Below are 27,697 nucleotides of genomic sequence, written 5' to 3'. Positions count from 1 at the left end.
GGAACTCTGGGAATTGTAGCTCTGGGAGGGGAGCAGGGCATATCCTAACAACTCTCCAGTTTTTGTAGCAAAGTAAATTTCCCAGGATTCCTTGGGAGAAGTCTTATGTGTGGCATGATACTGCTTTAAATGTATAGTTTGGATGTGGCTATTAACTTTTACGTTACACTGGCTCTCAGGTGAAGCTCACTACTTGGGATCCATTCTCGATGCTCTGGTATCTGCAAACTTTAGGCAGTTTTATGCAGGTCGAACTTAGCAGTTTTATGCAGGTCGAATCCATGCATTAAAAAATAAGGATGAAGTCTTTAAATCAAATAGAGAGGAAATAGAAAGTCAACAGCTGCAGTAACAAAAGTATTAGAAACAAAATTAAATATCTGACGAACCATTGTCATTTCAGTTGCTTGTTTCAAGATAAATACAATCTAGAAGCTGCTCCAGAGGAAAACACCCAGATTTATTTTGAGCATGCCGTAAAACATAAACATCACATAGCATTTAATCACGTTACCAGAATGTGCCTGGAATTAGATTTCAGGTTGATTTATCACTGTAAACATATGTGACACGATGTTTAGGCACAAGAGTAGTCAGCTGAAATGATAGTAAAATACCTCAGGAAACAGCTATTATACAAACACAGGATAATAAACACAGACTATGTCTTAGGCCTGGGGAATGATTCAGCCCCTGCTGTCAGTGGAGAAAGGAAAATATCTTGAACCATATGGGGTTGTTTATTTTGTAGATACTTACAGAACAGTGCCCTGATCTCCATTTATAACAAAATATTAACTAGATTACCTGGGCAAATATGTAGAGGGTCATGTGTTGAGGCACAAGTTTGGTCAAGGTGTCCTTTTGATCACTTCCCACCCTGGCACTATCTGATTAAAAGCAGTCAGGGTTGGTGATCACACATGCCTTTTCCTCCATGGACTTCAGAGCTGCATATATAATTCTTCCCTGCGAGGTAGTCAACATCAGATTATGAAAGGGTACCATGAAAAGGCAGAAATCAGGTGATAATTTTGCTTACTAGTAGTAAAATTCTGTCATGGATGGGTTAGGGCTTGTGTGGAAGGGTAACAGTATAGGGTTCCAGTTGGTAAGGGACAGTTCATGGCAGTGTGAGAGTAGGTTTTTCTTCCCAAGCACCATGCATCATTTTTCCATGGGAGCACTTGTTGGTACTCTTAGAGTCCTAGTAACGCAATTCATTGAAAATTCAACTGCCAAGAGTTAAGCTTGTCAGTATAGACCATGAGTCAGCAAGCTAAGGCCCGCGCGCTGGATCAGGCCCAGTCTCCATTGATTCTGGAATAAAATGTCATGTGAATGCAACCATAAATTCCTTCCCTGTCCTTTTTTTTTATTAAAAAAATGGAAATTATTCATTTATTTTTTCCCTACTTCTAATCTGCCCTTTACCATGTGATCTCAGGGTAGAGATACATCACATCCAGCATATTAAAATATAACAGCAACGTTATAAAATGCCACATGAATAAATGCACAACATCAGCAGCACAGTAGGCGGGAAATAAAAAGACACATTGAGTGGCTCAATAATAACCAGAATGCTGATAAAATAAAGCTTTATTTATGAACCAAGTGGAAACTTGGAAGTGACTGGTTGAAACATAATTTACTGTATGATGCAATATGGCCGAGCTGCCACCACATCATAAAACATCTGAATTTACATACCTCTGCTTCTGAAAAGGAGTATGTTTTACCACATATCCTCAAAGGATGTCGTTTTCAAGACTTGGGGTGGATTTCAGTGTCGTGCTATTACGAACAGTCAGTCTGCACAAGCATTGCAGGTTGCCAGATGGAATGGGGATCCCCTCTCCTAACCCTGTGTGCTGTTCTGGGCATTGTATTGATCTCCCGCTACGAGCCTATTTTAAAGCACCTTGTAATTTTCCTCTGAAGAGGATCGTCCTCTCTCTCTCTCTCTCTCTCTCTCTCTCTCTCTCTCTCTCTCTCTCTCACACACACACACACACACCTTTTTGCTCCAAACATATAGCGGCAATTTCATCATATTGTCATAGGGAATAAATAACACTCTTACACATTCTCTGCACTTCCATTCCCAGCTCAGATTAACAAGAGGCAGCTTGCAGGTGTTTTGTTTTTGTAGATCTCTCTCCCCCCCCCTCTCTCTCTCTCACACACACACACTCATCATGATCCCCCTGCATGGAGCATCCTTGTTAAAATTTCAGCAAGGGTCACAACATCTCCTTGGTGGGTTAGAAAAATTCCATGACTCCGGCAAGTATTTTCAGGGAAATGCTAAACATAAAACATCTGTGAAAGGAATGTTCTTTATTTGAGAGGATTCTTGCAAGTGCAGTAGGTTAAACCTTGGCCTTGGAATTTCCTCCCCTGCTGATAGTGGTTACATATGGTAAACACAAAATAGGTTGGGTGTAAAGTCAGCGGGGGTCAGCCCTTGTATGGAAAATGGGAGGGAGGGACGGCATCCGTTTCCAAGGCTGCATTTGAGAACATGGAAACATAATCACATATACTTGGCCCCACTGGAAATAAAACCAGAAGCATAGATTTGTAAAATGTTGTGCATGTAGGCGTCTCGGATCTTTCTCTTTGTCAGATATCATTCAGTTTTTCTAGGCTTTTTTGTTTTGTTTTTGTTTCTGTAGGCAGGATGGGTGGGATAAATACTTAGCAACGTGGATATCAAATTGTTTGTGCTTCAAGTGGGCGCACACAACTGTCTGTGACCAGCAAACAGTATTAGTGCTAGAAGTGAGCAAGATTGCTTGAGATGAAGAGACAGCTTGACAGAGAAGCTTGTGGGGTAGCTGTTAACCCTGCAAGAACTCAGGAGAAACAGAGTGGCTTATATCTTCACGGTTGGTCGCCTCCTCCTGGCCATCTACTGGCTCATTGTTCACAACTGAACCCCCTATGACAGCCCATGAAGATCATTTTACCGGCCCACGAGCCACCCCTGAACCGAGCCACCCGCTCGGTGCGGGAACTCGCCGAGCGGCACCAGAAATTGCATCTGCTCATGCGCAGATACTGGAAATCGCATCTGCGCATGTCCAGACGCTGAAAATCTCCTGAGTAGACCCTTCCTTCCAAGGAGCCCCCTGGTGGGAAAGCTTCTTGGTAGCAAATAAGCACTCCTATCCTGTCTCTTGGGCTTCCCACTGACTGTCCTGCTGCCTTTGTTATTGAGTGTCCAATGCCCAGATGAAATGTCCATGAGGCTAGGTGCCTTGAGATGCCTTAGGTCTGCAATGGGTTCTTCTACATCCCCAGCTGTGTCGGGGTCCTTTATGGGGTCCCACTGCTCTTTCTTGGAGGAGGTCTCCTGGAGGTTCTGGTTAGGCAGGGTTCTGTCAACCACAGTCATCTCAGAGCGGTACTGAATGCATGCATAGCAAGCACTTGGACAGAATAAAGGTGGCAATTGTTGGGTCAAAACACCTCTATCGGTTCCTACAATTTGAGCCAACTTGTGCAGGATAGTTTTGCCTGGTACAGCTGAAATGAAAAACGATGGTTTCTCTTTATGCTCATGATACTTAGGTCATTGGCTCCCTCCACTAGCACAACCACAAGGCAGAGATTGAACATTTCCTCTTCAGATTTCAGTTAACCACAGTTTAGTGTTGTTCCAAATCCAAAACTGTGATTATGATTTGTTGAAATAAGCCAGTGTGCTTCGTAAGTTGTGAATTGAAGTTTGCTCGTTTCAGTAAACCATAGTTAAAATTATCCACAATGTGATGCCAGATTCTCTAAAATGCCTTGCAACTGTGATTATTCTGAAACAGATTGTTGTGCGTTCTTTTGCTAGTGATAATAAAAAAAGTATCCATTCCTTTTTTAAATATTAAATGTCAGGGGTATTATTTGTCTGACAGTAGATGGGGAACATCAGTATAAATTTCAGGGGTCCATTTAAAAAAAACCCTAATGAGATGTGGATTATGGACCAATTTGCAATATCAACCCTAGCTATCCTTCAGGTTTGTTACAGCTGATACATAGCAAGTGGTTGTCTAGTGACAAATCTAGATCAATTTTCAGCCTGTGATGATGTGATTTCTTCCACATGTTTAATATCCGGCTGTGAATTGATCTGAGTGTGAAACAAGCCACTGCTTCATTGTGATGGTCAGCTACAGTGGACACTTACGTGTGTTTGTGACTGATCTAGAGTTGGGTGACTCCAGTTGATAAAGTCAAAAAAGATGTTGACTTTTAATAGTGTGGAGGATGGTGGTTCTGTAATAAATTCTATCGCAAACTACAATGTATAATAGCATGTGAGCACAAAGGTGATGGAGAAGGGACATGAAATAAGTAACTTAATATAGCATTAGATCATCAGTTGACGTATCAGGAAGTGACATCAATTGATGGTATCAGCTAGTTGGCATGAATCACTTGATCTCAAATAGTTTAACCTTGGGTTTAACAACTTATACGTGATCAGGAATTTCAGGCAGGCAAGCAATTGGGCTAGCATGGAAATAAAGTGAAGAGAACGAAGCAGATTGCTCTTCTTGGTATAAGGGAGATATTTCACTAGCTTCGTATTAGGCTGGTATTTTTGTGGCATTATGTACAAGGCTGAAGTACTTCCCACTTAGAAATAGTGTATATTCCTGTTTTCCTAAGCTGGTCAGTGAGGTCTTCACTCTCGACCCGATTTGAATCAAAGTTCTTTTCCTTTAGTTTGAAAATAGCAAATCATTCAACATTTGAAATTGGGTGGGCATCCAGCTATGTCTGATTACGTCTTTGACTTTTATCTCCTACTGTGAGTTACAGTCCTTGTTGAAATTTATAAGTGGGTCATATTCATACTTACAGCTGTGTCGCCTCAACAGGGATGCTTCAGTATAAAATACTTAACTGATTCTGTGCACAAATGAACTTCATAGATCATCACAAAGTTACTAGGAACAAGGAATGAGAATGAAACTAGGGGATTCCCAGATATTTTTTGAGACAGGACCATTGTGGCCCGTGTGTTCTGAAACAAATATGTTGTGCCAACACACTTTCAGCACCCATGTTGTGTGGCTGGACTTCTTTCATAATTGCAACTCTTGTTCATAAACTTTCCACTGTTTTGTGCTGGAGCAACTAATTCATGTGAGGGTTGCCCCATCACTGGCTTTACAGTATTTATTCTCTTCACACAGCATCCTGTTGTGGAACAGCATCCCTGTTGAGATGTGACAGGCACTCTCTATTTGTACTTTCTGGAAACAATTGAAGACATTTTTCTTTTCACAATCTTTCAGAGCTGGATGAAAAGCAGGGAGAGAAGCAGTCAGGTTTATTTTTAGGTCTTTGCCTTGTGAGTTAACCTGTATTTAGTTTTTTTTAATTGTTTCTAAACCCATTTTTGCTGTTTGTATTGCATTGTTGCAAATCACCTTCACATTTACATGAAAGTAAAACACATGAATTCAAATAATATAGAGATGTGTGTGTATATTGGCTAGTCTGGTTTTTTAATCTTAAAAGTGGCAAGTTTTAAATTGTCTGGTTCAACAACATCTCACCCACCACCAATTTATTTGCTGTTCAACCCCAAGCAAATTTATCCGTATCAGAATCTGAACTTGAAACTTGTTAAGAACACAAGAATCTGAATAAGCACAAATGTCCTCTTTTTATGTCAAACTGGCAACCTAGCAAGCATCAGTGCATCTCCAGCACAAGCAGCTCATTATCCAAGACTTGGACATGTGGAATTGCAAGCTATAAATCTACTAGAGGAGGAAGTAGGATGTCTGCGGCTAATTTGGAAAATGTAAAAGGTCAATTGACTTTCTGAGATTCAAAAAGAAATCCAGCGTGCTCATACTAAAGTGAGGACTTCTTAATGTTGTCTTTGGAGTGTAAAATAAAGGTTTGCACTAGCCTACTTTGCCTAGAAAGCTTGAGGGTTGACTGATCTCAGTACTTTGATGCTGAGATATATCAGGCGCTGGAAGATGTCAAGGAACTAAATTAGAGTGGTCATGTGACCAAGGTTGCAGCGTTTGAAGGTGCCATCTCATTCAAAGGGCTATGAGGTTCAAGTCCAGGTTAAAGAAGGCAGAACTGTGTTGGAGGTTGAAACTGCCTATCAGCAGTTATCACTTGGGCAGCAGAGTGAGTAGGCAGACAGGTTCACTTGGTCACAGTCTTCCCCACTATGGTGAGATGCACTGTATTTCTTTTTAACTTTATAGTAATTATTTTGAATAGTGCATCTAAACACATAAATCAGCATGCACATATTTTATATAGCTCCATGCTCTCTTTTGGGGTGTTTGCTTTTCCTCTCCCTCCCCCTTTTGTTTTTGTTTTGTGATTCATCTGTGGCCACACTAAACTACATGTTGGGAGGCAAATAATGGAATGGGGAAATGCCTCTTTAACAGAAGAATGCAACAGAATTTTAAAAGCCAGAACTGACTCAAACTTGTGGGCATTCAGTGGGACAGTTTTCTGGCAAGATGTTCTACTTTTCCACATGGAGGGACCTTTTAAATGGTTTTTTTTTTTTTTTGTTAATGACCATCTTAAGTGCTGTCTCCTGAAGAGCTACAAAAGGAGGTTGACTTTACTCACATGAAGAAATGCAAGGAAAGAGGAACACATGTCTGAGAAGTCTCCTTGAGCAGGGAAATCATCCAACCAGTTTTTGCTGTAAGTTTGGGGGGCAGTGAGGCAGGGGAGACAAAGGGGAGCCTGTACATGCAAACTAGCAAATAGCAAATTAACAATCCACAACTGAGTCAACAATACTTCCAAATAGTTTACCAAATAAGGGCATGGACTTTCAGTAGGTTCTCCAGCCTGCTTACCAGAAGGCCATTGTGGCTTTGTGTGTCGAAGATTGGGACCTGACAGGAACAGGGCAGAGCTGCTGTGCTCAGGCAATAATTCATAGAGAATTATCTTTTGATCTAGAAGGTACCATTACATATACATATGTTCATGAGCTCACTGCCACCAAACAATGTGTTCAGATGTGATGTCAGGTCAAAACAGATCAGTCTAACACAGGGATGGGAAACCTGTGCCCTTCACATGTTGTTGGACTCCCAACTAGCTATGATACTATGGCTTACGATTTCATGGAACATGGTTTTTCCTTCCTTACGTATGAGCCATATAAATATCTGAAAACATACCTAAAAAACGAATACCACAGATGGACGGATGTGTATCCCAAATCTGTATTTGAATTGCAGAGTGCAGTTCTAGAGATGAGTCCATCTGTTGCAGTTTGCTGCTTATTTGGGGAGCCAGGAATTCTTGTGGTGCTACGTTACTTCTTTCTGAGCAGGTCAATATAATATGGGACTGGTCCTGGAAGAGGACATGTGCATGTTTTATGGCTCACAAGAGTAGTTCACTTTTGGGTGGTATCCTTAAGCAGAACTGTTTTGTGCTGGACCATGCATTTACGGTGCACTGCATCCTGTATTCATGATGCCGGAAGAACAGCAGCAAGTCTAAAGTCACTTTTACAAGGATAATCATCCAAAGCCACAGAGCATTTCAGAATTATTGGAGGAGAATGATGAATATCTGCTTGTCTTGGCCTTAGGCTTTCATATGTTGCAAATGAATGGTAGTGATAGCCTGTGCATTTTACAGATTTTCTTTAAAAAGTAAATGTATAAAAATAAATCAAGGGAGACAGCTTGGAAATACTTAAAGATTACAAGGAAGAAGGAGCTCACAGGTGTGTTTCATTGACACTTGCCTTCTGCTATGGTAATAACTGATTTTATACTGTAAACCTAGAAAATAAAAATACTGAATAAATACTGAATGCTGAAAAAATGGAATGTGCCAGGCATCCTGTGCCCGTGTGTTTGGTCATGTTGTTTGGTTGCCTGATTGTTATCTTCCAAAGCAACTACTGTATTCCGAACTTAAAAATGGAAAGTGTAATGCTGGTGGTCAACAAAAGAGGTTTAAAGACTCTCTCAAGGCAAATCTAAAAAAAGTAGTATAAACACCGACAACTGGGAAACACTGGCCTGTGAGCGTTCCAATTGGAGAACAGCCTTTACCAAAGGTGTCATGGGCTTTGAAGACGCTCAAACTCAGGATGAAAGCGAGAATTGTGCTAAGAGAAAAGCTCATTTGGCAAACCATCACTGTGATCAGCTCCTGCCCGGAAACCTATGTCCCTACTGTGGAAGGACATGCGGATCCAGAATTTGCCTCCACAGTCACTTACGGACTCACTGCTAAAACTGTGTTCATGGAAGAAAAACTTGCTTGGCTACGAGTGATCGCCGAAGAAGAGTTGCAATGCTAGAATAGTATCATTGCAGTTTTAGGTTCTATAATGTTGCACTGATATAACAATAGCCTAGCAGATATTAATTAATACAAGGTACTTAATAGCATGACTTTTAAAAGAACCAAAAGCCCAATTGATGAGATATATTTGCAAATGATCCACCGGAGTTCAGATACTGTCCATTATGCAATTAGCTACATGTGCTTATGTCTAGTTGGTGACACTTATAGTTGTATCTGCTTTGCTCAGTGAGGCTGCTTTTATTGGCTGCATCTCTTACAAAGGGCTTTTAAGATGGCAGGAAAGGCTGTTGTTCTGGGCATTACACAATTTTCATCTAGATTAGTTTTGTGTTAACTTTTTATTGGTTGCACTAAATCAAAGAAGTATATTTTCAGATGACTTCTTGTGGAATACTGGGGCAAAGAACCTTATTACAATTATTTTCTTATCCGGCATGACTCTAATGCTGCCACAATTGCCCCAGCAGCTATGGCAGTGGATGGGCTTCATAGAACAGTGCCCCTTCCTTCTGAAGCAAATTATGACGTGTGCAAAATCAAATGGGAGAGTCCTTTCAGGGTCATACCACTTCCATCTGCAAATGGACATTAAAATATGAATATACTGTACAAAAATGAATCTGACTGGCATTCTGAAGTGACTTCCACAACTCTGCCTCATGATTTTGCTGAAGCTGTGGTTTAGAGATAAATGGCAGACTGACTCACACAGCTTGATTTCTGATAGTGGGCATAGCCAAATCTTCAGTTGTAGATTCTCCACATGGGTTATTGATCTACCTCTGCCCTCACAACCATTCACAGCAAAGTTCAGGGGTTAATTTGAAATTGCAGTGGACTTCACAGGCAGATGACAAAATGTGGACAGGCATAAAACAAACCTGACGTCTGAAACCACTTGAATTATAACTCTCAGAGCTCCTATGATTCCCAAGATGATATCAGTCAAGGCTGGAGAACCTGTGACTCTCCAGATTTATTGTATTTTATTTTTAAGACCCACCAACTCATAAGAAAATATAATGGCAGGGCATAATAAAAACATTAAAACAAAATGAAGTCATAAAATACAGAACAAATGACCAACAAGTGAATCTAATTAATGCTCTGGCAATGCTTGGTGAAACAGAAGTGTTTTCAGCAGGTGATGAAACACACACACCTTTTAGCTATAGAAATATGGCAATGCATATTGTTCGACTTTAAGGGGCTTGTCTATTCTATCCCAAAAAATGGTACAATGCCTGTGTCCTCACTTGCTGTTTTGTGTGGTATTGTTTATCTGCTGAATCTCCCTCTAGAAATTAAACAGTTTTTGTTATTTGAGAGTGAGATACACATTTTTGATTAGACCATGTAAGCTTCAGTTACATTTCCCTGTACTACCTTTGAAAATACCATGTAAATTTTGTTGATTCTTAAAAGTCACCCAGCGATGTAATGCAAAAGAGTTATGAATATCTTCGCTCAAAAATCAGGAAGTTGCTCCAACAGGAGGAAGAATTATGAAAACATAGCAATGTTAGTCTTTAGCCAACCCCCCCCCCAAAAAAAAACATTATGCCCCACATAAATAAAATACAAACAGTACTTCCAATGTTTTTGATGTTCATTTTGAAAGCATTCATGATGCTCACTTTTATCCAACAGAGGTAGCATATTTTATAAATGGAATGTAATTCATTTGTTGGCAAAAGTCTACAGTATTGGCAAATAGGGGATTGCGAACATTTGGGCAGATATGGGGGTTGCCAGCATGGTGTTGGTGGAATTATTATTTTGATTTATTAAATTAAACCATTTGCCAGTTGTTTGAAAACAGTGTGCAATGCTAAGATCCAGATCATAAGCTGAACTGAGATGATGTGAGATATATAAACGCTAGTGGGACCTGCAACAGAATGTTGCCATGTGGATTTCTTGTGTTCAGGGTTCCTTCCAGCTGCACCACACTAGCTGTTTAGCTGTATGTGGTGCCTGTTGCCCTGATACTACCCTTCTGTGAAAAACCAATTACAGCATGGTTATGTTTAAATTCTGTGAATAAAACAATGCTAAAAGGAATCCGTTTGCTTAATCCACTATGAAGTTTTGCTGAGAAATCCGAACCCCTTTGTGAATCAAACCTGGTATATCAGCTGCTATGTGATGATATGAAAATATCATTTCTTCAGTTCTTTACAAAATTTTGCGTTTTTCAAAATTTAGCATACAGACTCAGCAGTTGTTAAAACCGTTTTTAAAACATTTATTGCACTGCAGTATTGGTTGGAAAAATAAAATGGGACGGTTGGGGAAAACTAAATCAGAATTTGGTTAGCAGCTTACTATTTACATTTCCCTTTCTTTGCATTCTGAACTTGAGGATCAACTCACCTCTTAGCAGAGAGGGGCTTTCACCATGTGAAATTTTTAGAATGCGTTTGCTTCACCACATTTTTTGAAGTCAACATGGTCTTTCCCTGTTCATGACGAAGATGGCGCAGTGCCCTGTGGGGCCGCTTAGATACTACATGCTCTCCCCATGTGTTGTGGCACCTGCTCCCACATTGTTTGGTCTCATGTTGCATTGGTAGCATCTGCAGAGAAGGAATCACATGGGTTAGGCAGACGACAGGATTCCTTCCCATGGCATTGCTGAACTGGCAACACCATTTGCAGATATTACCAGTGTCAGCTGGGAGCAGAGCACTGCAAAAGTAACATAACGAGTTAGGCCTTATAACTGGCACACTTTTGGAATGCTTGTTTTCCATAGTGGCTTACCACATGATAAAAGCAGCTGCAACTTCTTTGCCAAATGTCATGTTATTAATATGGCTTGTTACAGGTTGATAGACCCCCATGCGGATGTTGCTATTCCTAAGTTCTGTTTTACAATTAGTTTGTCGGGGCGAGGAGTTTGCTAATTTATTCTGTATCAAATTTGCTTGCTGGTGGAGGTTTTAATAAACCACAGCCATACTTTTGAGCTTGTGCTGTTTTTATAAGCTAAGACAGAAAGGTCAAAATATATAATGGGGCTTTGGACTGCGGTCACTTAATATGTGGACAGGAATCAACATACAGTGGTACCTCTGGTTACGTACTTAATTCGTTCTGGAGGTCCGTTCTTAATCTGAAACTGTTCTTAACCTGAAGCACCACTTTAGCCAATGGGGCCTCCCGCTGCTGCCACACCGTTGGAGCACAATTTCTGTTCTCATCTTGAAGCAAAGTTCTTAACCCGAGGTACTATTTCTGGGTTAGCGGAGTCTGTAACCTGAAGCGTCTGTAACCTGAAGCATATGTAACCCAAGGTACCACTGTATACACTTTTCAGAAGAGAGTGCCCCCAGCCTTCTGGAAAACAGGACACCCAGCACCACACAAATCCATGACCTGGAGGCCTAATTTCCATTGTAATTTTTGGGCAAGTAAGAAACAGCAGAGTCCTTTCTGAACATTGGGCAAGACTCCTCCAGTTTCTGACCTTTTCCATACCTTGCAGAAATAACAGATGATTCACCCTTACAGAGGATAATGGGGGAAGGGAACTCTGGCCACGCCACACAACAGTTGGCTGACTGGCAAACTGAGCTAACATTTGTGTACCCCTGTCTGTGAAGAAAATGACTTTCTGTAAGCACACACACATTATGGATAAGTGGACCCCCACCCCCTGTGAATACATTTATCTAACCTATCATGCCCTATTGCACTTTCTTGTTTGGGATAAAGTTCTCTTTCCCCACGTTTTTCTATTCCTACCCTCAAAGATGAAGGCACCCAGCCAGCATGTGACATGAGTTATATGAAAATTCTTTCTAACCTGTTGGAAAAAGGAATTGAGCCATATCCATGGAACCCATCTGTGTCGTTATTTTTAACTATGCTATATTGAACATGAATTGAACTCAAGGTTAAACCACAAAGGAAATACTCTTTCAGTCTCTGTTTCTGTTAATACAGCGAGGTACACCTATGTAGGTCTTAGTTTGCTGCCACTCTGGTTTATATTCAGTAGGAAACATACTGCCTGTGGTTCAGGTTCAGTTCTGTTCGTTGTCTTAAATCTGTTTGAAACCAGTTTTCTGGTCCATTTGCTCTTTGAGTTAACTTGGGGCCTGTTCACGTAAGGCAATTTCCCCATCATGCCACCCGTGCCAACAGTTCCTAGGTATGGCATCAGAAAAGGAAGAGTGCTGCTTGACCTGAAGCACCATGGATATATCAGTAGCTATTTCCATTACTGAGTGAATTCACGTGTTGATGGATCACTCCATAGTGCTCTCCACATGATCATGTTCAATAAATGGAATAAGCGGCTAAGAGAAAAACCCTGTATGGACTGGCCATAACATCATAATGGTTTATGTGTGCCTGGAATTAGAATCTCCTAGAGGCCGGGCAAGCCAGAGGTTCTCCTTTAATTCAGGTGATATTTTTGGTTGATGTACAATCAGAAAAGCTACCATAACAGCACTGAAACTGAGTACAGTGGTACCTCGGATAACATACGCTTCAGGTTACAGACTCCGCTAACCCAGAAAAAGTACCTTGGGTTAAGAACTTTGCTTCAGGATGAGAACAGAAATCGTGCGGTGGCAGCGCAGCAGCAGCGGGAGGCTCCATTAGCTAAAGTGGTGCTTCAGGTTAAGAACAGTTTCAGGTTAAGAACGGACCTCCGGAACGAATTAAGTACTTAACCTGAGGTACACTGTAATAGCACTTCCTTTCATTGGGCTTGTGGCTAGAACAAAGTTAGCAATAAGTAATAAAGCTTTTAGTGTAAAATGCATTCCATTTTTCCCCACCTCACTGCTATCAAGGCCAAATATACACTGTTGTCTGATAATAGGTGTTACATAACTCCACCTCCCCGCCTGCCACTTGATTCCTTTGTAGAGTTTGCCACAGACCTAGCAGACATATCCATGGCGAACAATACATCATTATGTTAACAGTTACATGCTGCCAAGTGCAAAATGGCTTTCTGACCTACATGTTATCGTTCCAGCAAAAGAAGTATACTCACTATGCCTAGTGGTCCATTTTTCTGCACATAAAAAGTCCTGCATCCACATGGTCTTGTTGACCATGGTATTAAACACACAGGATTTATTTTCTGCACTATACACATAAAATGGATTCGTTTGGTTGCTTATTTGTTTTGTGTAAATCATTAGTTATGGTTACCATATTTCAAAAAGTGAAAATCCTGAAACAAAAGTTGTAGAGCATTTTTTGGCAAAGTTGTTGTTGAGATTTTGTTTTGGGCAAAGTTGTTGAGCTGAAATTACATTTTGGGCTGCCATACACATGGATTTCCCCAGACATTTTAACTGATTTTTGACAATTCCGCCCAGACGCTATTATCAGCGGACAAATCCTGGATATGTCCGGGATATTTTCCAGACGTATGACAGCCATACATTAGTATATGTTAAGCAAGCAATTGTTTTCTGGTTTGAATATCCAGAATTGTTCTGTTCCTGACAAGCTATGCTATCAATGAAAAAAGGTAGGGGTATGAGTGAGTGTGTATATTCCTTTTCCTTTCTGTTTACCTGCTCTCAACAATGCAATTGTTTTTAAAAATAATAATAATGGCAAGCTGGCATTTTGACTACAGCAGTATTAATGGAATAGGGTCCCTGTTACCAATGATTCAGTCATCTGTCAGCCTGATAAATGGATTAGTGTAAGAGGTATTCCAGCGGGGAAATGTAGCCCATAGGGCTTCCAGCTAATTATATTTAAGTTGTTTAGTACTGCTGGGAAGCAGCATCCAGGCAATTGCTGAAAGCTTTGATGCAACGTGCCCCATTAGAGTTTGTGTTCAGAAACTCATTATCCTTTCAGGCTTGTGCTGGATGGATTCTAGGAAGCTGACATGAAATGGAGAGCAGCAATAAATAGCCAAGAAGACATTTTAATTCAGCTTCTGATCCATTTTCCTGATTCAGCAACTATTGGCGTGTATGATTTGTATGCCATGCCTGCGTTCGAGGGACAACTATGCTTTTAATTGGTGTGCTATCTTTACAGATCTTTTTACGCTATCATGCATCCAGATAATAATGTGATTTGATCTTTCCAAATCAGAATTTAGATCAGGAGAGTGCTATGCATTCCTGGGATCCCCTGTGGCCCCAAGAGCACAAAGTGCCTTTCTTAAGGTATCTGTGTCTGATCGCTTGATTGCAATTGTCTCCTAAGTGCCTGACCTCGCAGCCATTATCTGAGCCTTATGACTTCAGAGTTTCACTAACTCTGGTGTGCTCCTTGTGGGGCTGCCCTTTAAAACCACTCAGAAGTTAACAGCTGTTTCTGGATGCAGCTGTCAGTGGTAGCCGCAGAGAGCATATTACACTAGATATCATATGTCAGTGTTTGCTTTCGGATGCAATTCACTTTATTTACCCCTATCCTCATTGTGTGGGCATTGCATCTTGCTGGCTCTCTCAGAAAGCCATGCCAGTTTAATCTTAGGGGTATGTTTCCTCGCCCCATCCCCCAATGGCTTGCTTAATCTTGCCTATCCTGGTATGGATACAAGTTATTTTTAATGTGTTCTCGAAACGTGATTGACTGATAGGTGTTTCTAAAAAGATGCTGTATACATTGGTACCTCAGGTTACATGCGCTTCAGGTTACAGACTCCGCTAACCCAGAAATAGTGCTTCAGGTTAAGAACTTTGCTTCAGGATGAGAACAGAAATCGTGCTCCGGCGGCGGCAGTGGGAGGCCCCATTAGCTAAAGTGGTGCTTCAGGTTAAGAACAGTTTCAGGTTAAGAACGGACCTCCGGAACGAATTAAGTACTTAACCCGAGGTACCACTGTATTGGGCATATGCCAGGCACTCATGACAGTAAGAGGGTCGATAACGGAAAAACATACCACGTAGTAGGTGTTCCTATTACATTTGACTTATTTCCACACAATATGGTTGTGAACTTGCTGTTGCCTCAGTTTTCCAGTCAACCTAGTGATTTATCCTTCCCAAGAACAAGCCATGGGCAGATAGTGAGTCAGAGGAATCTATGAGAAATTGTTTTTCTTGCATTCCATAGGGACATAAGAAGCTGTCTTACACCAGATCAGTATTATCTATATGACTGGCAGTTTTTCTCCAGGGCTTCAGACAAGGGACATCCCTAGCTTTAGCTGGACATGCCAGGGATCAAACCAGGGGCCACTGAATGCAAAACAAGTGTTCTACCATTTGCAGCCCTCCCTTCCTTCCTTCCTTCCTTCCTTCCTTCCTTCCTTCCATTTATTTACTTACTTACTTACTTACTTACTTACTTACTGTGCCCTTCTCTCTTTGCTTTTACTGTCTCCATCAGGCATAGGCAAACTCATCCCTCCAGATGTTTTGGGACTACAATTCCCACCATTCCTGACCACTGGTTCTGTTAGCTAGGGATGGTGGGAATTGTAGTCCCAAAACATCTGAAGGGCCGAGTTTGCCTATGCCTGGTCTACGTTACTAATTCTTTACTTCCTTTATGAGAAAGTTGGCTTTCTATGTACCATTTATTATGGCTTCCCTGCTTTCCTAGCTTTCCTGTTGTGGCCACTTCTGTTAGTGGGGTACCATATTATGGGGATTCACTAAAGCTAAGCAATATGCTTTTCCCATAAGAACTTCTGCAATGCCCCTGATGCTGTAGAACTCATAATCTCAATCTTTCAAGACACACTATAACCCCCTCCCCTCAAATGTCCTGCGTTGGTAGTGTATCTGAAACTGGAGCAAAACCTTCCCATTATTTGTACTGATTTGCTTTCAGATTGTTTGATTGACATATAGGATGACACACTGGGAGCTGCCTTATACCAAGTCAGATCATTGGTCCATCTAGCTGAGCACTGACTGAAAGAGGCTGTCCAGGGCTTCAGGCAAGAGACATTCCCAGCCCTGGTGATGCTGCAGATAGAATCTGGGGCCTTCTGCATGCAAAGCAGATGTGGTGCAACTGAGCTACAGCCTTTTCCTTTATTGCATTTCTATTGTGCATGTTTAATAGAATATTGTCTTTATTGATTCATTGCGGGGTATGGAAGTTTCTTTACTAGTAATAATAATTTTATTATTTGTAAACCCACCCACCCCCATCTGACGTGGTTGCCCCAGCCGCTTCCAACAAATATAAAAACATAATAAAACTTCCTATACAGGGCTGCCTTCAGATGTCTTCTAAAAGTTATATGTTACTTATCTCCTTGATATCTGATGGGAGGGTGTTCCTGTGGCAAACTGCTTTATGTCCTTTAGAGAGAGAAAAAATATTAGCTATAAAAAAGAATGAATAAATATTAAAAATGTGATCCTCTTTCTATCTATATACAGCTGCAGAGCTACCAAAAATACGTGTGGATTGCTTGGTGCACACCATCTCTTAGTTTTATAGACTTTTTCTTTCTTACTTACAGTGTAGTCCTCTCCAGAAATAGGTGCACTTAAGTTCATGGAAATCAATCAGTCACCAGACTTCTGCCAGCTTGGTTAGCAGATGGGATCGAGTTTCTATAATTACTGTGGATATTGTCTGCATCCATTGAGGAAGAAAAGAAGACTAGAATAAGAAAGGGCAGAGAATGGCGCATTTATGTAATATTCATGAGCACGTTAATTTCCCCCCTTCAATATTGCATGTGCACTGTCTGTGTGAATTCTCTACATATTTTCCCAGCTGTGAGCTGAGTATCAAGAAACAAACTAGGTTGCATTTGTAGCTGTAAATATATACCGGTACATTATTTTATTCTGATCTGTATGGCTCTCTAAAAAGCAAGTGTGAGCAAATCTTGGGCCCAAGCAATCTCTCAATAAAACAGATGCTTCCTCTGCTCCAGGCCTGATGTCAGCACTCTGCATACTTGTGGTCCATGTTCCAGTGTTCCAGTGGTGATGCCTACGTTGGTTTGCCCACTTGGCATTTTCCTCCAAACATTGCTACCTATATATATACTGCTGGCTTGGGCCTATGGCAGCAAGGCCACTGGCTTCAAAACTAGGCTTTTTACTGTGGGAGCCTGTACTACCTGGTGCCCAGATGACAGTGGGTTTGCTGATAATAGCAAATTGTCCAGGGCAAGCGTAAAGTGTGGTATGTTGAGGCAAGAAAAATCCACAGTAAACACTCATGGGGTCTGAACTGGCAGTGACTGACTAGGTATGAGGGTTGTAGTGTGTCTACTTGAAGATGATGTTGATCCATTGTGTTGCTGCTGTGGGGAAAAAAAACAAATTCTGTTCTAGGAATCATTACAAGGGGAGTGCCAATAGCAGAATGTTATTATACAAATCTTAGTGAGTACTGTGTACAGTTCTGGTCTCCACGCCTCAAAATGTCTGTTGTAGAACTCTGAAATGGTCTGTAAAGGTCCATCAAAATTATTGAGGGGCTGGAGCTTCTCTGTGAGGAAATGTTTGGGGGCTTTTTTTTTTAGTTTAGAAAAATGGTGAGCAAGGCAGGACTTGATAGAAAAGTACAGGAATCTGCATGGTGGCAGGGAAAGTAGATAGAGAGAAACTTTTCTCCTTCTGTAGAACTTGGGGCTTTCAAGTGATGTTTAATGTTGGAAGCTTCAGGGCAAGCAAAAGAACAGATTTCACACAATGCATAGTTCAACTGTGGAATGTGCTGCCACAATATGTATTGATGCCCACCAACTAAGATGACTGTAAAAGAGGGTTAGATAGATTAATGGAGGATAAAAAAGTAAAGGTAAAAGACCCCTGGACAGTTAAGTCCAGTCAAAGGCAACTGGGGTTGCGGCGCTCATCTTGCTTCAGGCCGAGGGAGCCGGTGTTTGTCCACAGACAGCTTTCCAGGTTGTGTAGCCAGCATGACTAAACGGCTTCTGGCACAACGGAACACAGTGACGGAGACCAGAGTGCACGGAAATGCCTTTTATCTTCCGGCCACGGAAGTGGTACCTATTTATCTACTTGCACTGGCGTGCTTTCAAACTGCTAGGTTGGCAGGAGCTGGAACAGAGCAATGGGAGCTCACCTCATTGTGGGGATTCGTAGCTCCGACCTTTTGATTGGCAAACCCAATAGGCTCGTGGTTTAGACCACAGAACCACCTGCGTCCCTTTAATGGAGGATGTTAACCATGATGACTACATTTAGTCTACATATAGTTGGAGACAGTAAGCTTCTGAATACCAGCTGCTGGAAAGCACAGGAGGAAAGTGTGCTGATGCGCTCAGGTCTTTCCTGTAGGCTTCCCACAGGGACCTGTTGCAAACAGCAACATTATCAGAAACGGAAAAAGAAAAAGTGATGTTGGGAAAAGACTGAAAAGCAGGAATGTAAACAGAAGCTTTGTGTGCTAACTTTGAGAAATGGCCCTCCACCCACACAGCAGAGAAAGAAGCAGAGGTGAGGGTAAGAGCAGGAGAAATATAAAAGCACAGTAGAGTTGTAGCATCTCCATAAAGGTGGTAATGATAAACAGATAACGGGGGCCATAAGAAAGAACACAAGGGGAAGGGGGCTTGTTGCTGCTCCGTAAGTAATTCGTATTGAAGTAAGATTCAAAAATGAAATCACTTCAATGATAAAACAATAACTGAAAAGCTAAAAAAAGGCATTAAGTATAAAGAGCATAAGTATAAAGGCTGTGCCAAAGGCCGAGTCATCTTCTAAGAAGCACAGATAAAACACCCTATGATTTAGCTACAAGAATATAATTGAAAATAACAAAGGATTCTCATTTGAATTAAAACAGGAGGGGTGGGGGATTGCAAGTGGCCTAGAACAAAACTGGTAGAAATAAGACATGTAAAAAGAATAAAAAGGTCAATAGCTGCCCCTTCCCCCCCCCCCCAAAAGAAGAGAAGTGGTAATATTATTATTTTTTTAAAGAGCACTGACTTAAAGGGAAAGAACTGGAAGAAAGAGTGTGCAGTACAGAAGGGAGAATCGATGGGCCAATAGAGGTTTTTTTTTTAAAAAAAAAGTGGGAACAAGATCAAGGGACCAGGTGATTTCATATCTGGTAAAGTAACTGTAGAAAAAGAAGGTGCGTCAGATGGTAGGGTAGCACACATTAGTTTCTGGCTTCTGGCTGGAGTTGAAGTTATCCAGGCAGGATGGGATAGGTTGCTGCTGGAGCAAAGGTGTCGAAGTCACCAATACATTTCTTTATGAGGTAATATTTAGCCTGCTAAATTTAGCAGGAAAATGCAGTGCGAGTGGAAACTGGTACAGATACCATGCAGATTTTATCCTGGTTAGTAACGAGTTTGTAGATGGTTATTGGAAGCGGCCATCGCAATGCCATGTGTTCTTGGATGGAAAATCACAATGCAGCTGTGTAATGCTTTGCTCACAGATCTCTTTGTGTGCTTGTCTCCTGGCCTCAAAACATCTTTCTTTCTATTTCTTCTTTTGGAAAACATCGTGGCCTCATTTTTTTCCAGCTTCACGGCATGTTTATGGATGAAAACGCTGCCGTTTGCTACAGACTGTGATATTCATGGAAGAATTGGAGGTTATCCTTTGGGGAACGTTTGTGAATATTAAAGCTGTTCATCATTTCGAAAGAATACAAAACATTCGTTTTATGAATTTTGCAAATTGGCACACCTCTCCCTGTTTTTAGGAACTGAAATCTGCATCCCCATAAAGGTTGGAGAGAGATTGTGTTTGTGTGTGTGTGTGTGTGTGTGTGTGTGTGTGTGTGTGTGTGTGTTTCCCTCCCACTAAACTGAAAATGTCCCAGTTAGCATTAAATCACCTGTGCTGGTGGTTAATGTTCTGAGGGCCCTTCCCTTTCAGGGATGGGCAGCCTGCAGAAAATGCTCTCTATCCGCCCATCTGATTGCTACCTTATTCCCTAATAACTACTTCTGTGTACCATGAATCAGCTCCTAGGTTTGTATGATCGCAAGACATCTTCATGATTCGTTGTATTATCTAGTACTGTACATTTGAAGTGTTTCCAGAACGGCAATTATGTTTTTTTCCAGTTGGCAATGGAAGGAAATATAAAAGGTTAATGATGTTCCACTTATGTAGAAGGAGTTGTTGCTTTGTTGTTCCCTCCGAGAATGCTCACACTTATGAGACCAAAATGGACAAAAAAGGAGGTCTCAGCAGATGGCTGGGAAACACTGAGGTTTGCAGAAGTGTGGAAAGTCTTCAAGGCGGGGAATAAACCAAAAATACTCCAGTGAGTTCCACACATGCTCAACTGTGCACAAAATACTGACTTGCTGTTAAAAGAGAAATGGAAAGTCAAAGGGAAGCGGGAAAGGAATATTTAAAAAGGAAGGTGTAGATATAAAAGGGGTAGAAAGAAATAGCCAATTGCTATAGGTAATTTCCTGGTTCTCTGGCTTTTTGTTTCTTTTTCAACTTCCTCAGCCTCACACATGTGTACCAGAGATACTCTACCACATTTTACTGTAATAATGCACATGCATAGTCTAATGTGGAGTGATTATTTATTTATTTTTAAAGCAATTTAAATAAAATAATAAGTTGTTGAAATATTACAATGATAGAAGATAACAATAATTTATGATAATTTTCCATTAGATGTGAGCTTTTTTCAGACAATTAAACATGCAGCCACACAATACCTGGCAGATAACCCAGCTGCATCCAACAATTATATTTATTTGTATTTTTGTTGTTTTTAATAACTTTAAAAAAAAGATAAAATGCTCTAAAAATAAAAAAGTAATAGAGACTGACTTATTCATAGTATTTACTCTGGGATGTGAACTTATTTTTTATGCCTCAGTGCACACTTGGAACTGAGCCCCTTTAAATTCAGTGGGACTCAACTTTCCTGCAGACAGGCATAAGATTGTACTGCAAGGTTTCTGCACATGTGACTTTAAGACACTTTCAGCAAACCCTTCCATTAAAATAAAAACATTTGATAATAGTGGCGTTGAAACTATTATTCAGTGATCAGTTTAATTTCATAAAATATGAAAATAGTTTGAAGAAGTTGGGTTGGTTGCAGGCATCCTTTTTAGCTTCTTTTTATTGGTCCTTTTTTGTTGCTATTCCAGTCTAAATTTTAAGATTAGTGTGGAAAAACCGATGGAGAGTTATGACTACATTCGTAGCCCATTTTTCTTCCATCATGGAATTCAAGGCAGTATACATGGGGTTTGGTGTGGTCTCCCATCCAGACACTGATTAGACCCCAGACCTGCTTAGCTTCAGCAAATGGCTGCATTAATTGTTCTCAGACCACACCTGGTCTTATACTGAGTCATCAATTCCAGAACTTTCCACTCCCAGCAGGACTTGGGTACAGATTATTCCTAAATTTGCTACGTTCGTTTCTCTCAATTGGAAAACCTGGGGATTTAGTGTAGGGACTTTTTGGATCGAAAACGTACTCTAATATTGAGCTGTGGCAATTTCGTCTTAGATATGAGCTATGGAGCGCCTGCAGCACTTTTTCTGCACATACTGGGGTAATAAAAGAAGCCCTGGGCTACATCAGAGGTACCAACACTGTAGTTTTGTCCACTCTAGTATTGCCCTAGTTTCCTGGAGAAGTAACGCTGGTGTAGTAGCGAGGTATCCCAGCCAGGACTCAGAAGGAGTATGCCATACTTCCCATCATTCTGCCCGGACGCTGAGGTCTAGCGCCGAGGGCCTTCTGGCGGTTCCCTCATTGCGAGAAGCAAAGCTACAGGGAACCAGGCAGAGGGCCTTCTCGGTAGTGGCGCCCGCCCTGTGGAATGCCCTTCCAGCAGATGTCAAAGAGATAAACAACTACCTGACATTCAGAAGACATCTTAAGGCAGCCCTGTTTAGGGAAGTTTTTAACGTGTGATATTTTACTGTATTTTTGGTTTTTATGGAAGCCGCCCAGAGTGGCTGGGGAGGCCCAGCCAGATGGGCGGGGTATAAATAATAAATTATTATTATTATTATACTTCTCAGCTTTACCCAGGTGATGTGGAGCTCATCTGTTCTCCAACAGCTTCTACACACCTAGTGTAACATAAGAAAGGAACCAGAGTGATCGGGCATGTCTCACAACTTCTCTATGTTCAAGTGTTTGCATACCAGTAGCCCTGATGCCTCTTTTTAGCAGAACATATGAATGTACTAGGTTATCCCTTTGTTAGGCAATCACATGATGTTGGTGATGGGTAATAAACTGGAGCAGGAAACATGGATGGTCTTATCTTTCTATACAAACTTGATCTCATTAACCATGGCATCCTCTCATTCTAGATTTCTCCATTGTCGAATGTAGAGATCTCCATGGTAACTCAAACCCCCAACCTCTTCTCAGCAGCCTGCAAGAAGCAGTTTTCAACAGCTCAGAGGTCTCACGACCAGGTAATTAAAAAAATTAAAGAACTGGATATCTATTGGAAATAAAGTAATTTCTACATGTATTCCATAATAAATGAAACATAGCATTTTGATTCCTTATCTAAGTGTTTTACAAATGCTAGATTATAACAATTGCCATTTCTGAGATTATTAGAAAAACAGAAGTCACCATAATTGTTTTTAAGTGGCAAGACTAGTGGAGCTGAGATAATCACAAATATTCCACCAATAAATGTTCTTCTCTTGCATCTCCTGCAGCATGGTTGGTGTTAAATAATTGCCACAGTAACCTTCTTACGATACAATACGATACAATACAATACGAGAATAATTGGGTGCACTCTTCCCATCTTGGATCAAATCTATGCTTCCAGGTGCAGAGATAGTGCAAGATATTACACACCCCGCAAATTATCTCTCTCAGCTTCTGCCTTCTGGAAGAAGGTACAGGGTTATAAAGACTAGGACTAGCCGCCTGATAAACAGTTTCTACCCAAATGCGATTTTGGTTTTAAACGCAGTGTAAGGAGTCTCCATGGGAGTACCGTATTTTTCGTTCTATAGGGCGCACCGGCCCATAGGACGCACCTCAATTTTTTTGGGGGGGGATGAATAAAAAAAATTATTCCCCCCCCCAGCCGCGGCTGCCGCCCCAAGCCTTGCGAACACTCGCCCGAAGCACGGGGAGCCCTCTGGAGGGCTCCCCGTGCTTCGGGTGACAGGCTGCCGCCCCAAGCCTCGCGCGCCCGTCGGGACCTCCCGCCCAGCGCACAGGGCTTGCAGACACTCGCCCGAAGCACGGAGAGCCCTCCGGAGGGCTCCCCGTGCTTCGGGTGACAGGCTGCCGCCCCAAGCCTCGCGCGCTCGGCGGGACCTCCCGCCGGGCGCGCAAGGCTTGCAGACACTCGCCCGAAGCACGGGGAGCCCTCCGGAGGGCTCCCCGTGCTTCGGGTGACAGGCTGCCGCCCCAAGCCTCGCGCGCCCGTCGGGACCTCCCGCCGGGCGCGCAAGGCTTGCAGACACTCGCCCGAAGCACGGGGAGCCCTCCAGAGGGCTCCCCGTGCTTCGGGTGACAGGCTGCCGCCCCAAGCCTCGCGCGCCCGTCGGGACCTCCCGCCGGGCGCGCAAGGCTTGCAGACACTCGCCCGAAGCACGGGGAGCCCTCCGGAGGGCTCGCTGTGCTTCGGGCGACAGGCTGCCGCCCCAAGCCTCGCGCGCTCGGCGGGACCTCCCGCCGGGCGCGCAAGGCTTGCAGGCACTCGTCCGAAGCACGGGGAGCCCTCTGGAGGGCTCCCCGTGCTTCGGGTGACAGGCTGCCACCCCAAGCCTCGCGCGCCCGTCGGGACCTCCCGCCGGGCGCGCAAGGCTTGCGGACACTCGCCGGGGCTGCAGGCTGCTGCCCGCAAGCCTTGTGAGCCCGCGGGAACTCCCGCCGGGCTTGCAAGGCTTGCGGATAGCTTCCTGAAGCCTGGAGAGCGAGAGGGGTCGGTGCGCACCGATGCCTCTCGCTCTCCAGGCTTCAGCGAAAGCCTGCATTCGCACCATAGGACGCACACACATTTCCCCTTCATTTTTGGAGGGGAAAAAGTGCGTCCTATGGTGCGAAAAATACGGTATATTGTGTTTAAAAATGGGGTATCAGAATTTTTAGGGGGCTAACCAGGTTGGGATAGCTGGGATAGCAGGCTTGTTGGGTTTTGAATGTTTTATGTAGATTTTTCAATTTTGTTGTTCTGTATGGGACAATGACAATAAAGATTATCGTACTCCAGAAAATAAATAGGAAACATGTTTTTCATGGTGCCTAGGAAATATCACAGTTCAAGGGAAGTTATGGTTCCTGGTTCACCTATGCATCAGCCAGATTTCGATGTTTGTTGTCAAATCTGCCTTTAGACCATAACATTAAGTGGGATTTTCCTGTGTTAACAAGGTAAATCAACTGAAGCCTAAATTAGCTTACACTTTCTTTTTCTTCAGTTAAATGCCTTGTTAAAAAACAGATTGATTTGTATAATATGATAAATACCATGTTCTGGTACAATAAATAGGGTGGGGTGGGGTGCGGTGGGGAGGGATAATATTCAAAGTTGCTTTGATCAGAAGATGCCTAGAGAAATTTATAATATATGACGTATGAAAGATTGCTGTTTACCATGTCACAGAGAGATAATGGAGAGATAATTTGCATTTTTGTTCTCCTCCTCAGTTCAAAGTAGGTTATTAAACATTAACAAAAAAAAAACCTTTCTGAAAGCTATCCAGGCTCATAAAACTTTCTGATATTTTGCTAGTTTACTGTATGCTACTTTCAGTACTGATCCAGTACTGAGTCACATGGCAAATGATTTTCTTGAATAACAAGCTAGCACGACATTTATAATAATGAATATGCATGGCCCTCAAGGCAGAGTACCTGAACTCTGTAGCACTACTGAATCAGTAAGCTCAGAATCACTTCAGTGGGTGTAGAGTCATGTTGCAGGATCCCAAACAGGTGCCATTTTGGAATCTGTACCCTTTAAACGACACTATAGACTTGTGTACACAGAACTTCGTTTTCTAAGTCATTGTGTAGCAGGGAATGCTTATTTATTGATTGTATTTTTAACCCTGGTGATATGCTCTTTAGATGAAAATTATGTATATTGACCTGTTTTCCAAATTATTATTATTTGGATGTTTAGTCACCTTAAGAACACTCCATTTTCTTAAAAACAAAAAGCTACTTCAAGTCAAGTTCACTTCTAAAAGTTGTTGGACAAGTAATATTTATTTATTTTAATCATACATGCTTCCTTTTGACCTATTAAAAAAAATAAACAATCATTCTTAAACAATAAATATAACCAGATGATGATGATGATACAGAAAAACATCAGCAGACAAAAAGCAATAAAACAATAATCTGACATCATAAAAGCCATAGATTAGCAACAGAAGCAGTAAGATATTAAAAATGGAAAAGAAAAGCAGACCATGAACCAATAATTAGAAGACTTGTAAACCGGATGGCTTTAACTTGGTGCCTGTATATCAATAACTTGAAGTGTCTCTCTTACATGTCTAAAGAAGGCATTCCATAAATGGAGTTTGATCACTGAAAGGTCTTATCTCCAGTGGCACTTTGCTTAACCACTGAGGGTGACTGACTACACATGAAGAGGGGCCTCATTTGGAGATCAAATAACACACTAACCCCCTCTGTAATGAGAAAACAAGTCCCCATGTCAGTATATTTGTGAAAAACATTTCCGTCTTCCATGAACCAGTGAGACCCAATGCAATGCCATCACAAGATGTTTGAGAGTTGATGTTGTGCAATTGGGAGCAGCTGCACTGGGGGATTGTGCAGTGCCTTTCACATGCATTTGGATTCACTTGCTGCACTGTTCTAAAAATGAGGGCCCCTACTAACAGAATGGCAGTCACTCTCTGTGTTTGCTCTGTTGGAATTAATAAAATAGCAGTAGTTTCACTATACAAAAATAAAATGGCCTAGCGTCGTCGTTTTGTTCCTTTTTACCATCAGATAGTTTTGTTCTCGATTTCAGACTTCTTGTGGTTCACATTTTTCATAACGCTGTTTCAATAGCTGCCCAGTACACCCACGTTCAAGAAGGCACTTGGAATATAAATAATGTTTGCTCACCAGCTATATATTTTTTTTCTACAATGCGTTCCCAGACCAACAAGAGTAACTACAGATGAGTCACTGTGTCTTAATATCTACATTATATGATACCCCACGATCAAGGCTTAGTTTAATATGCCAGATGCCAAATTCCAAATGTTAGACTTGTCTGGAAGTTATGGTTTTGGCATTTACCTCAGGGCATTCTGGCTTTACCCTGCAACAGTTGCATCTCCCTCATGCTACTTCACATTGCTGTACTGCAATCACCTATAGGTAAATTCTCCTTTATGTACGTGTTTCAAATATCGTTTTGAGTTTGAGACTCTCAGACAGGAGCAGTACTACTTCCCACCCCCGAAACCCACAGACTTCAGTGGAAGCTGAATTGGCTAGAGCTGTAAAACAGGTTCCCTGAGGAGAATGTAATTGGCAGATTGGCTGTGGCAGGCTTTGCCAGATAGAAGGCCCCCACGTCAAATGGTTTAATGCCCATCTAGGGCTGTACAAAGATCTTGGCAGGGGCCTAGAACCAACAAGCTTGCCATTTAGTTCATTGGAAAGGTCCCAGTGTTCAAAGTCTTTTTCTTTTCTTTTTTACAAATAATTTCCCCTGTAATTTAACTGTAGCATCATAGAGAAGAAGAAGAAGAAAGCATTATAGTGAAATCATAGTGATCTCTGTTTGATCAAACCTCATATTTATCATACCTGGTGATATCATGCATTCATTTTGCACTTACTGATGGATGATCTGTACAATTGGTCCCTAAGAAGTGCGATTTCAAAAGCCAAACTGGAAATGGTGCAGATATTGAGCTGAATACCCTGTCACCTTCGATGTGGAAAATGCATGACAGCGTGCTTGCTTAGTAAATATACATACTTTGTAAAATACTGTGATACAGGCACAGTTGCTCTTTGCCCCTCGCCCCACATGTGATAAGGATTGTTCTGTCCTAGCTACTAGCATTTTCTGTTACTGTGTTGTTAAAATGGTCATCCTATCTCTCTCTTTGTCGCTTCAGTGTTCAGCCACCATTTCCAAGCTTGTTCTTTATGGAAGCAATCATTAGTATCTTGTCATAGTGTGAGCATCATAAATAGTGAATGTGTATTAATTTATATTTTATAATACAGTTTGGCTTCAATATAAATATTGAACATTTATTCAAAATTTATTATAAATATTGAATGTAAATATTTACTGTTACTAGTAAAACCATTGTGTGTGTATGGGTTATATCCAAAATTATATACAAAGTAGATCCATTAATAAATAAGACTTTTAAGTCAGGCATAGGCAAACTCAGCCCTCCAGATGTTTTGGGACTACAATTCCCATCATCCCTGACCACTGGTCCTGTTAGCTAGGGGTGATGGGAGTTGTCGTCCC

At 41.7% G+C, this 27,697-nt stretch overlaps 1 protein-coding gene across 4 annotated transcripts in view; it reads left to right on the top strand.

Annotated features, from left to right (window-relative positions):
- The window catches only part of TBL1X (transducin beta like 1 X-linked), a 128,850-nt gene that overhangs the window by 54,432 nt on the left and 46,721 nt on the right, over window positions 1-27,697 (top strand). For 3 of the 4 annotated variants that reach the window (XM_053387258.1, XM_053387259.1, XM_053387257.1), the window contains one exon: window positions 22,563-22,670. The exons of the other annotated variant lie outside the window; for it this stretch is intronic. The gene's annotated coding sequence lies outside the window, so the exon portion shown is untranslated. The remainder of the gene's footprint in view (window positions 1-22,562; window positions 22,671-27,697) is intronic. 4 annotated transcript variants of the gene reach the window in all.

The sequence above is a fragment of the Podarcis raffonei genome, chromosome 4 (assembly GCF_027172205.1).
Source record: "Podarcis raffonei isolate rPodRaf1 chromosome 4, rPodRaf1.pri, whole genome shotgun sequence".
NCBI lineage: Eukaryota > Metazoa > Chordata > Lepidosauria > Squamata > Lacertidae > Podarcis > Podarcis raffonei.
Note: the sequence above shows the minus strand (reverse complement) of the source record. Positions and strands in the feature narration are given on the sequence as shown.